Raw genomic sequence first — 7,899 nt, forward strand, 5'->3', positions numbered from 1 at the left:
ATATATATATATATATATATATATATATATATATATATATATATATATATATATGTTACGAACGTGTGTGTGTGTGTGTGTGTGTGTGTGCCTTTTAATTACACAAACTGCCTACAGTATAATTAAAAGTTCTAATACTAAAACCTATTCAATCTCTTCTGAAAATAAAAGATTCTTAATCCTGTGAAAGCTGGCAGTTGATTGGTTGTTCAAGTGCATTCATTAGTAACGATATGTTTTAAATAATTTTTATAATGACGATACTTTACAATTTTACTCTTGCAATACCCGTTTCTGACGATCTTCTGTAACCCATTCTTGTACAGCGAGGGACGCACATGCTGTATTACACTGGTTGTACCTGAATCTCTCAGGGTCATTAGTAGTCACCAATCCACTTGGGAGATTTTGTAGTAGCTTTCCCTTAGCGATTTATTCTGCACACTATACCTCAAAATCATCTTGTGAACTATTGTTGCAGTGGATGTCGATACTAAAATGATATAAATACCGTGCGGTAATAAAAGAGAGATTGTTATGGTACATAATGCATCGTAAAACGCCGGGAAAAATGTGCTACGGTGCCTTTAGCATCGCAAGTATGGCTCCGAAATTAATGGATTTTGTTTCCATTGGTTTTTAAAGCAGACGATCAGCCTTAGCAAAGTCACAACTTTTCCTCCAGAATAAGAGCCTCAGCGACCAACGGTGCAAGCAGGTCCCCATTAGTACTGCTGGATGAGCCAAGAAAAAGGGAAAAACCGACTCTGTCCAAGAGTCCGACCAGCCCACCTACAGCCACATAATGCTAACCATGCTAATAATGACATCATTATTCAGCAGCATTATCTATATATCTATATACCTAGGCTGCTTCCCCCAGGGAAAGGGAGGTAGCCGAGACAGGACGACACACTCCCCATTTACTCATCCATTCAAACACATTCATTCGCATCTTAGCCCCAAAGGGGAGAAGGGACAGATCCTCACCGCATCGCACCGCACAAGGGTCAACTGCGCAGTGCAATCAGTGACATCCGCAGCAGGGCCCGACAGCAGAGCTGGTTTACCTCTGCTACATCATAATAGACCCATCCCCTTACCCGCATTATAGACCTTCATAAGATCACATGTTCACTTCCACCCAGGCACTGAGGAGGAGCCTACAGGTGGTGGCGCTGTGGCCCTGGGTGGAGTAGCTGTGACATCCACGTGGCAGCCAAACCTACTCATATTTCCCTGCACCTGGTCGTGGGTGGGACCCAGGCCTGACCCTGGAAAGGTTCTGAGTACCACACGGGGGTGCCGGTCCCAGGCACGGTGTAAGCACTGCATTGAGCTTGTAGGACGGCCCAATGGAAGCGGTTGCCTATTATTGTGATCGACAGGTCTGCATGGCCAGACTGACTGGGGTTAGGTAGCACCAACTTCCACACATGCCTGTTCAAGCAATTCCTTCAGCTGGAGCAAGACTTTTATATTTTTTTCTCGTTACTATTAGACAATTTTATCTGACTTTGAAATGCACCCTGGTAGTAAAGAGGTTACTGAAGGTTATATCTAACCCATACAGTATTAAAGGTCTATCTTGAGCTACATAAAATCGCCTCGATTTACCAAAAATACAATGGATATTACTTCCTTGGGCAGAAGGAATTAGTGAATTAAAGACGAAATAAGCTTCCTTTCAACCCATCTATACTTTCCTAAATAACAGAAAATATACACTTATTTCCTCCCTCTCCTACTAGTCCTATATTCATATAAGCTTACTGTCAGTCCCATCTAAATCCTCAACAAAACACTAAGTTTCTATTTACCCTACCTATATCCTTTTTTTACACTTACCCATTTAGCCTAAATCCCCAACAAAAGACTGAGCTTACTTCCACCACATCCACCACTCACTAAGGCTTACATGAGCTTACCTCCACCCCTCCCTATAACCTTAACCCCTTTAGTTCCATTATGTATTTTCTATCTTATTCCAACTATCTTCAGACGACTTTATTTAGTTTAGCAGATACTTTTTATGCTAGAGGGGAAAAAAAGAGCTTTCATCGATCCCTCCGGTGAAAGTGGTCTTTCCTAACGTGAAGAAAGTCGTCTGGAGGTTGATGAATACAGAGGGGCATCACCGGATCGAAGGGCTTAATACAGGCGGTATAAGCGCAGTTCTACAACCGATTTAGCCTTCAGGGAACCGTCAATACTCAGGCCACAAACCACTCGGTGCCCTTGCTGTGATTCTTAGAAGGTCCATTTGCTGCTTGTAGATAGTTGCTGCTTGTAGATAGTGCTGTCGGAATTTGGGGCCTGTCTGTCTGTCTCCGTCTCTATCTGTCTGTCTGTCTGTCTGTCTGTCTGTCTGTCTGTCTGTCTCTCTCTCTCTCTCTCTGCTGAATCTACCGGTATATTATAATGATCCGATTTGTAAGGGTTTGTTTGTTTGTTCCGGTAACACAGCAAAAACGGCGCAACGCAGCGCAATTTTTGTTAGATCAAGGTAGGATCAAGGTACCGTTAAAATACTCTGACTTGAATAAAACAATTTCCATTCCAATCGGGCCACCGGTTCCCGAATTACGACTCATTTCTGGCCTTTTGCTTCAGATTTAGCATTGCTTTTACTGGATGGGATGGATTTGTCCTTGGTCCGGCACCGTAATTACCAGCATGACAGAAAAGAGTGACGTGTTTGTTACACTATCACTCTCTCGCCTCTCCTTCCTCCTTCCTTATACTCCTAAAATCGTACTGTATACTATAATACTAAAGTATAATAGCAAACACTATTACCCTGCCTCTCTCCCTTTCTTTTTTCAACGGGTGTCCCAGCAGGATAAGAATAAGGGATAATTCCTTGCTCTGTCTCGCTCACGGCATGAGTAATTCATATTTCTGTTACCTTTCGACTGAAAACAGGAATTGACTTGACATCGAGAGGAGGGCGCAGATGGCTGCCTTTAAGCAAGTACGAGAATAAAAGTATAAATGGTGTCATCGAGCTGAACAGGCAAAGGGTGACTGCTTCAAACCCCTTTCACTATGGTGGGCCTCTCCAAGCAGAATAAAATCCTTTAAAGATTCAGAAACAGTAAGTACACACACACACACACACACACACACACACACACACACACACACACACACACACAAGACGACGCCATCATATTAGGAAGCGAAAAAGCAAAATTATGAAATAGCAATATCAATAACCCTCTGAATCCGGTGAGGTATTTCTTTACTTTCTTCTTGCCATCAACAGACGATTCTATTCAGCTTGCAGGGGATTTCTAGAACTGTAGGGGTCAAACATACTCGTAGACTTTATTAACTCGGTCACCATAGTCTTTAAACTGCTAGCTCTCCAACAGACGATTCTATTCAGCTTGCAGGGGATTTCTAGGACAGTAGGGGTCAAACATACTCGTCGACTTTATTAACTCGGTCATCATAGTCTTCATTCTAACTAGTCCTTAAACTGCTAGCTCTCCAACTTGAATGCTGAGTTGTACGCAGGGATTAATACTAAAATAGGGTGCTCGTAATGAAGAAGAACCATGGAACTGATGTATAGCCAGTGTTGCCTTTTACTGTTAAAGAACTAAGTGAAAAAGGCTGCAAAAGCATGTATGGTCAATTATAGGCGAAAAAAGAGTATAACACAGGACTTGTCCGAGGTAAACAGAGGTGTCCTTACCGAGGTTATAAATCATCCGGACATAGCAAGGATAACAGATAATTCGTCATCGGATTGAAGGAATTAAAACAGGCCACGGCAGTATGTAGACACACCCAATGATTACATGTATTATATGTCTGCATCCCGCGTAACGGAACGCAGTCAGCAGGGTATCCTTCCTTTTACTTTCCTGTCGTGTACATTATGCTGCTATCTACCTCCAGCAGGGGTTACATTATTTTTTTATGTGAAAGAAAAAAAAAAAAGGAGAGAGAGAGACTAAGAGAAGGAAGGATGTTCTCTGTCGCTTAGGGATGACTTAGAAATACGGAAGGATGGGCACAACTCTGGCAAATGACCGCCGGCGAACTACTGGCTGTCGCGTATGACCCACAACACCACGGCCGATAGGGAAGTGTCGACAAAACCAGATCGTGACTGTGTCATCTCCATCACGTGCCTCAGAAATTATGGCCCGAAATGGTGGGCTTGCATTCCCCTGTGCGATTTTAGTTTTCGGCATGAGGTCGTAGGTCAAGAGGTAATCCAAACAGGGAGAAAACTTAAGTTCTTTTCTACAGTGACGCATTGCTTGTTTCAGTCTTGCTACTTCCTGACGATTGTTTCAGTCTTGCTACTTCTTGACGATTTAATTTAGTCGCAGGAAGATGTTTAGGACTGAAAGTGCTATACCGGTAGTCTTTTCACTCAAACTTGGTCAAATACAGCCATCTTCCCGACTTGAATGCTCAGTTGAAATAATAAATTTTAGAAAATGGTGCTAGTCGCGAAGTGCTAAGGAAAGAATGTAGAGCCACAACAATATCTTAATCTACTACTGAGCTGCGTGAAACAAAATGCAAAAGGACGAAAATCTGCGCCACTTAAGTAAAAAATGACAGATGCAGCCTTTATTAATTCCAGTCACTATCTGAGGCCCTCCCTGATGAAGAAAACCGTCGTGTGGTAAACTGGGGCAAAATGAAAAGGGCATCAGCGTATTAAACTGGTTCAATGACAGGTTCCATGACGCTCTCTCTCTCTCTCTCTTACCAGGCGAACTTAAGTAAATATTCAAGACCGATACCAGCAGCTGTACTTTATTACGATGAGTGACGCAGTAGAAAAGATGGACGTCACCCAACTTCCTGTGACGTCTTTTTATAATTTATTCTTGATACCTCCAGGCTATTTTATTCCACGTAGGGAAGATCTCTCCTACCGAACAGATAAAAGGCTGTTCATGAAGTATTTCCCACGATGAACAAAATCTTATGGAGGTATGAATAAAATTAGCTTTCGAATTACAGGTCAGTTATATCGTTCACTAAACCTTTCTCAAATTAAATCGTTTAGAAATAGCAAAAATAAACAAATGCACCATCGTAGTGAAGAGGTGAACATAAACTAGAGAGGTTAACGATTTCTCTTGTTTTTTCTTTCCTTTTTTAAGGGTCGACTGTACACTTGTGGTCAATAATTCCTTTACACTTCCTGGCTTCGGAGCTAATGAGGCGAAATTCCAGCCCCTTCAACTCGCTTCAGTATTACAGGTCAATTTAGTTAGCCGTAATTGGGTTCTGACATGGGTTTAGGATAGTATGAAAGTTCTATTAACGGCAACTGTACTAGAATATACTGTACTATCATAACTAGGCTACAGCTAATGGTTATGTAAGAGAGGAAGACCAAGAACGAGACAGGAGGATGGTAAGGAACAGTACATGATGGAATGCAGCTTGGCGGAAGAAAGAGAAGGTACATAATTACATGGCTACATATATAACTCAAATATTATAGTCCCAATTTAGGTCCAGTTTTAATAATTAATACAGATTCTTACTGTATTCATAAATTTAAAAAGAATAAGATACTATAACATGAAGGATCTCCGCCTCTCTACCTAAAAAACATTCAAACTTTTCCCGCATATAATACATAATATTGGAAGATAAAAATACGCGGAGGAAATTTTCATAGAACTCGTGGACAGAAGTAATAAGCATGAGGTGTAAGATCAGAGGTGCTCTGAGGCATTGTTATTTGCCACTCTGGATGGACTCTGGAAAACAGCCATTGAGAGAGAGAGAGAGAGAGAGAGAGAGAGAGAGAGAGAGAGAGAGAGTGAGTCCACCACACCTCCCCCCCATCACATGGTATGTCCCCGTCCCCACAACGACACATTTACACCCTAATTGCCCCTCTCTCTAATTACCTGCTACCTTGTTCTCCCTTCGTGACCCGAGGCCGTATAATGGTGGGTTTTAGGAGGCTCCCCATCTCTCTCTCTCACTTTCTCTCTCTCTCTCTCTCTCTTACACACACACACACACACACACACACACACACACACATACACACATTCACACACACACACACACACACACACACACACTCTCTCTCTCTCTCTCTCTCTCTCTCACGCAACAACTTACGTCACCTGCTTACGTAAGGCACTCCAGTATTTTCTCACCCAGATACGTTACTTTTTATGCAAACTACGTCGATAATATGGACCTACAAATATCGCAAAGGAGAAAACTTCGGTGTGGCATGCAGAATAAATCGCTAAAGAAGAGGCGCAACGAAGCTTCCGATATCCACGCGTTCCAGGTATTCTCTTTAGGTTAGTAGACTCCCAGGCGCCTCTTTCATCTTCCCGGGCTATTTCTGATTTATGTACTGTAAGGCAAGGACAGTTCATTTCTAAATCTGTTCGCCTTCCCTGCCTCTATTTCAGCCCTGGATTCATGTATAGACACTTAAAGGTGATGTAGTGGACTGAGGTGTATATAATCATTCATCTGTGAGTCAGCATCAGGCACAGTTGTCCACTACGTCTCATTCACTTATCTAAGAATCCAGCAAAGATGAAGAGGAAGGAGTGGCGAACGGACTTTTGTATCTGACTGTACATGTTCTCCTGTCAGTACCAGTATGTGATTCCTATGTAAACTACGCCAATTATATATACTATTTAAACCAATAAATACGAGAGGAGAGAGAAAAAACTATAGTGTAATATGCAAAGTGTGAAAACTCGGGAATTCCTTTTAACTTAGGCTAACCTGGCCCTGAAGGCTGCAAGTGAGTGGATAGTGAAAGTCCGCTCCTATATACACGAGAATATTAATACTTTAACTATTGTGGTTTTCTTTGGACTGAAGAAAATTATCTGGCAGAGGCTAAAAAAAGAAGAGTTCATAATCCTCAGCCAAACAAACAGTTCCATCGACACAGCTTTTTTTTTGGGGGGGGGGGATACATGTCGCCATGATTAATAAAATCGTCTGACAGGCCGGTAAAAAAAAAAAAAAAATCAAGGTTCGTAGCCTATCTCGCGACTAAAATGTAATGGTGTAATATGTCCCGGGATTCGAAGGGTTGAATGATGTGAGTGGAGACACGTATGCTGCATTTCGCTGGGCACTCTGACGATAGTTCTCCCAGCATATGAAAGAATGAATGAATGCACAGATAAGTAATTCAATGAATGAATGAATGAAAAAATAATTAAATGTGTGTGTGTGTGTGTGTGTGTGTGTGTGTGTGTGTGTGTGTGTGTGTGTGTGAGAGAGAGAGAGAGAGAGAGAGAGAGAGAGAGAGAGAGAGAGAAAATACCACCCACGTCAATTACACCAACATACCTACTGGTGAAGTTAGGCTACTTCATTTTGTACAAGGCTAACTACCATCCAAGTTGACCCATTAACAAAACTAGGCCATCTGGTGCTTATAAGCTTTTCTGTTTTTGGATCCTGAATGCCCATATACTTAAGCACACGCTTATCTCTAATTTATAAGTAGAAATTATAAGGCGACATGTAACTATAACAGACACACAACACAGAATTTTACCTCCTCGTGAATACAACCTATACTCCTTTATGCTCTTGAAGGTGCATCTGTGTAAGCCAAAAACTAACCTTAACCCCTTCAGTTCGATGACATTTTTATTCTTGCTACCATCAGACGATTTTATGCAACTTCAGAATGACCTCTAGGACTGTAGGGCTCAATGAATGCTATATATACACTCAACATCAAAAGTCATCTCGCCTCTCCCGCTTCTCTCTCCGTGGACTTCGTAAATCAGTGTGGTGGATCTGCAGAAACCGATGATACTGATCCGTGGCTAAATAAAGTCACCAGTATCAGTTGCTACGGATTCACTAGCTGATACTCAAAATCCGTAGAGAGAAAAACAGGGGAAG

Source organism: Coenobita brevimanus, chromosome 62 (assembly GCF_032717465.1).
Source record: "Coenobita brevimanus isolate Jiangsu-jjx chromosome 62, ASM3271746v2, whole genome shotgun sequence".
NCBI lineage: Eukaryota > Metazoa > Arthropoda > Malacostraca > Decapoda > Coenobitidae > Coenobita > Coenobita brevimanus.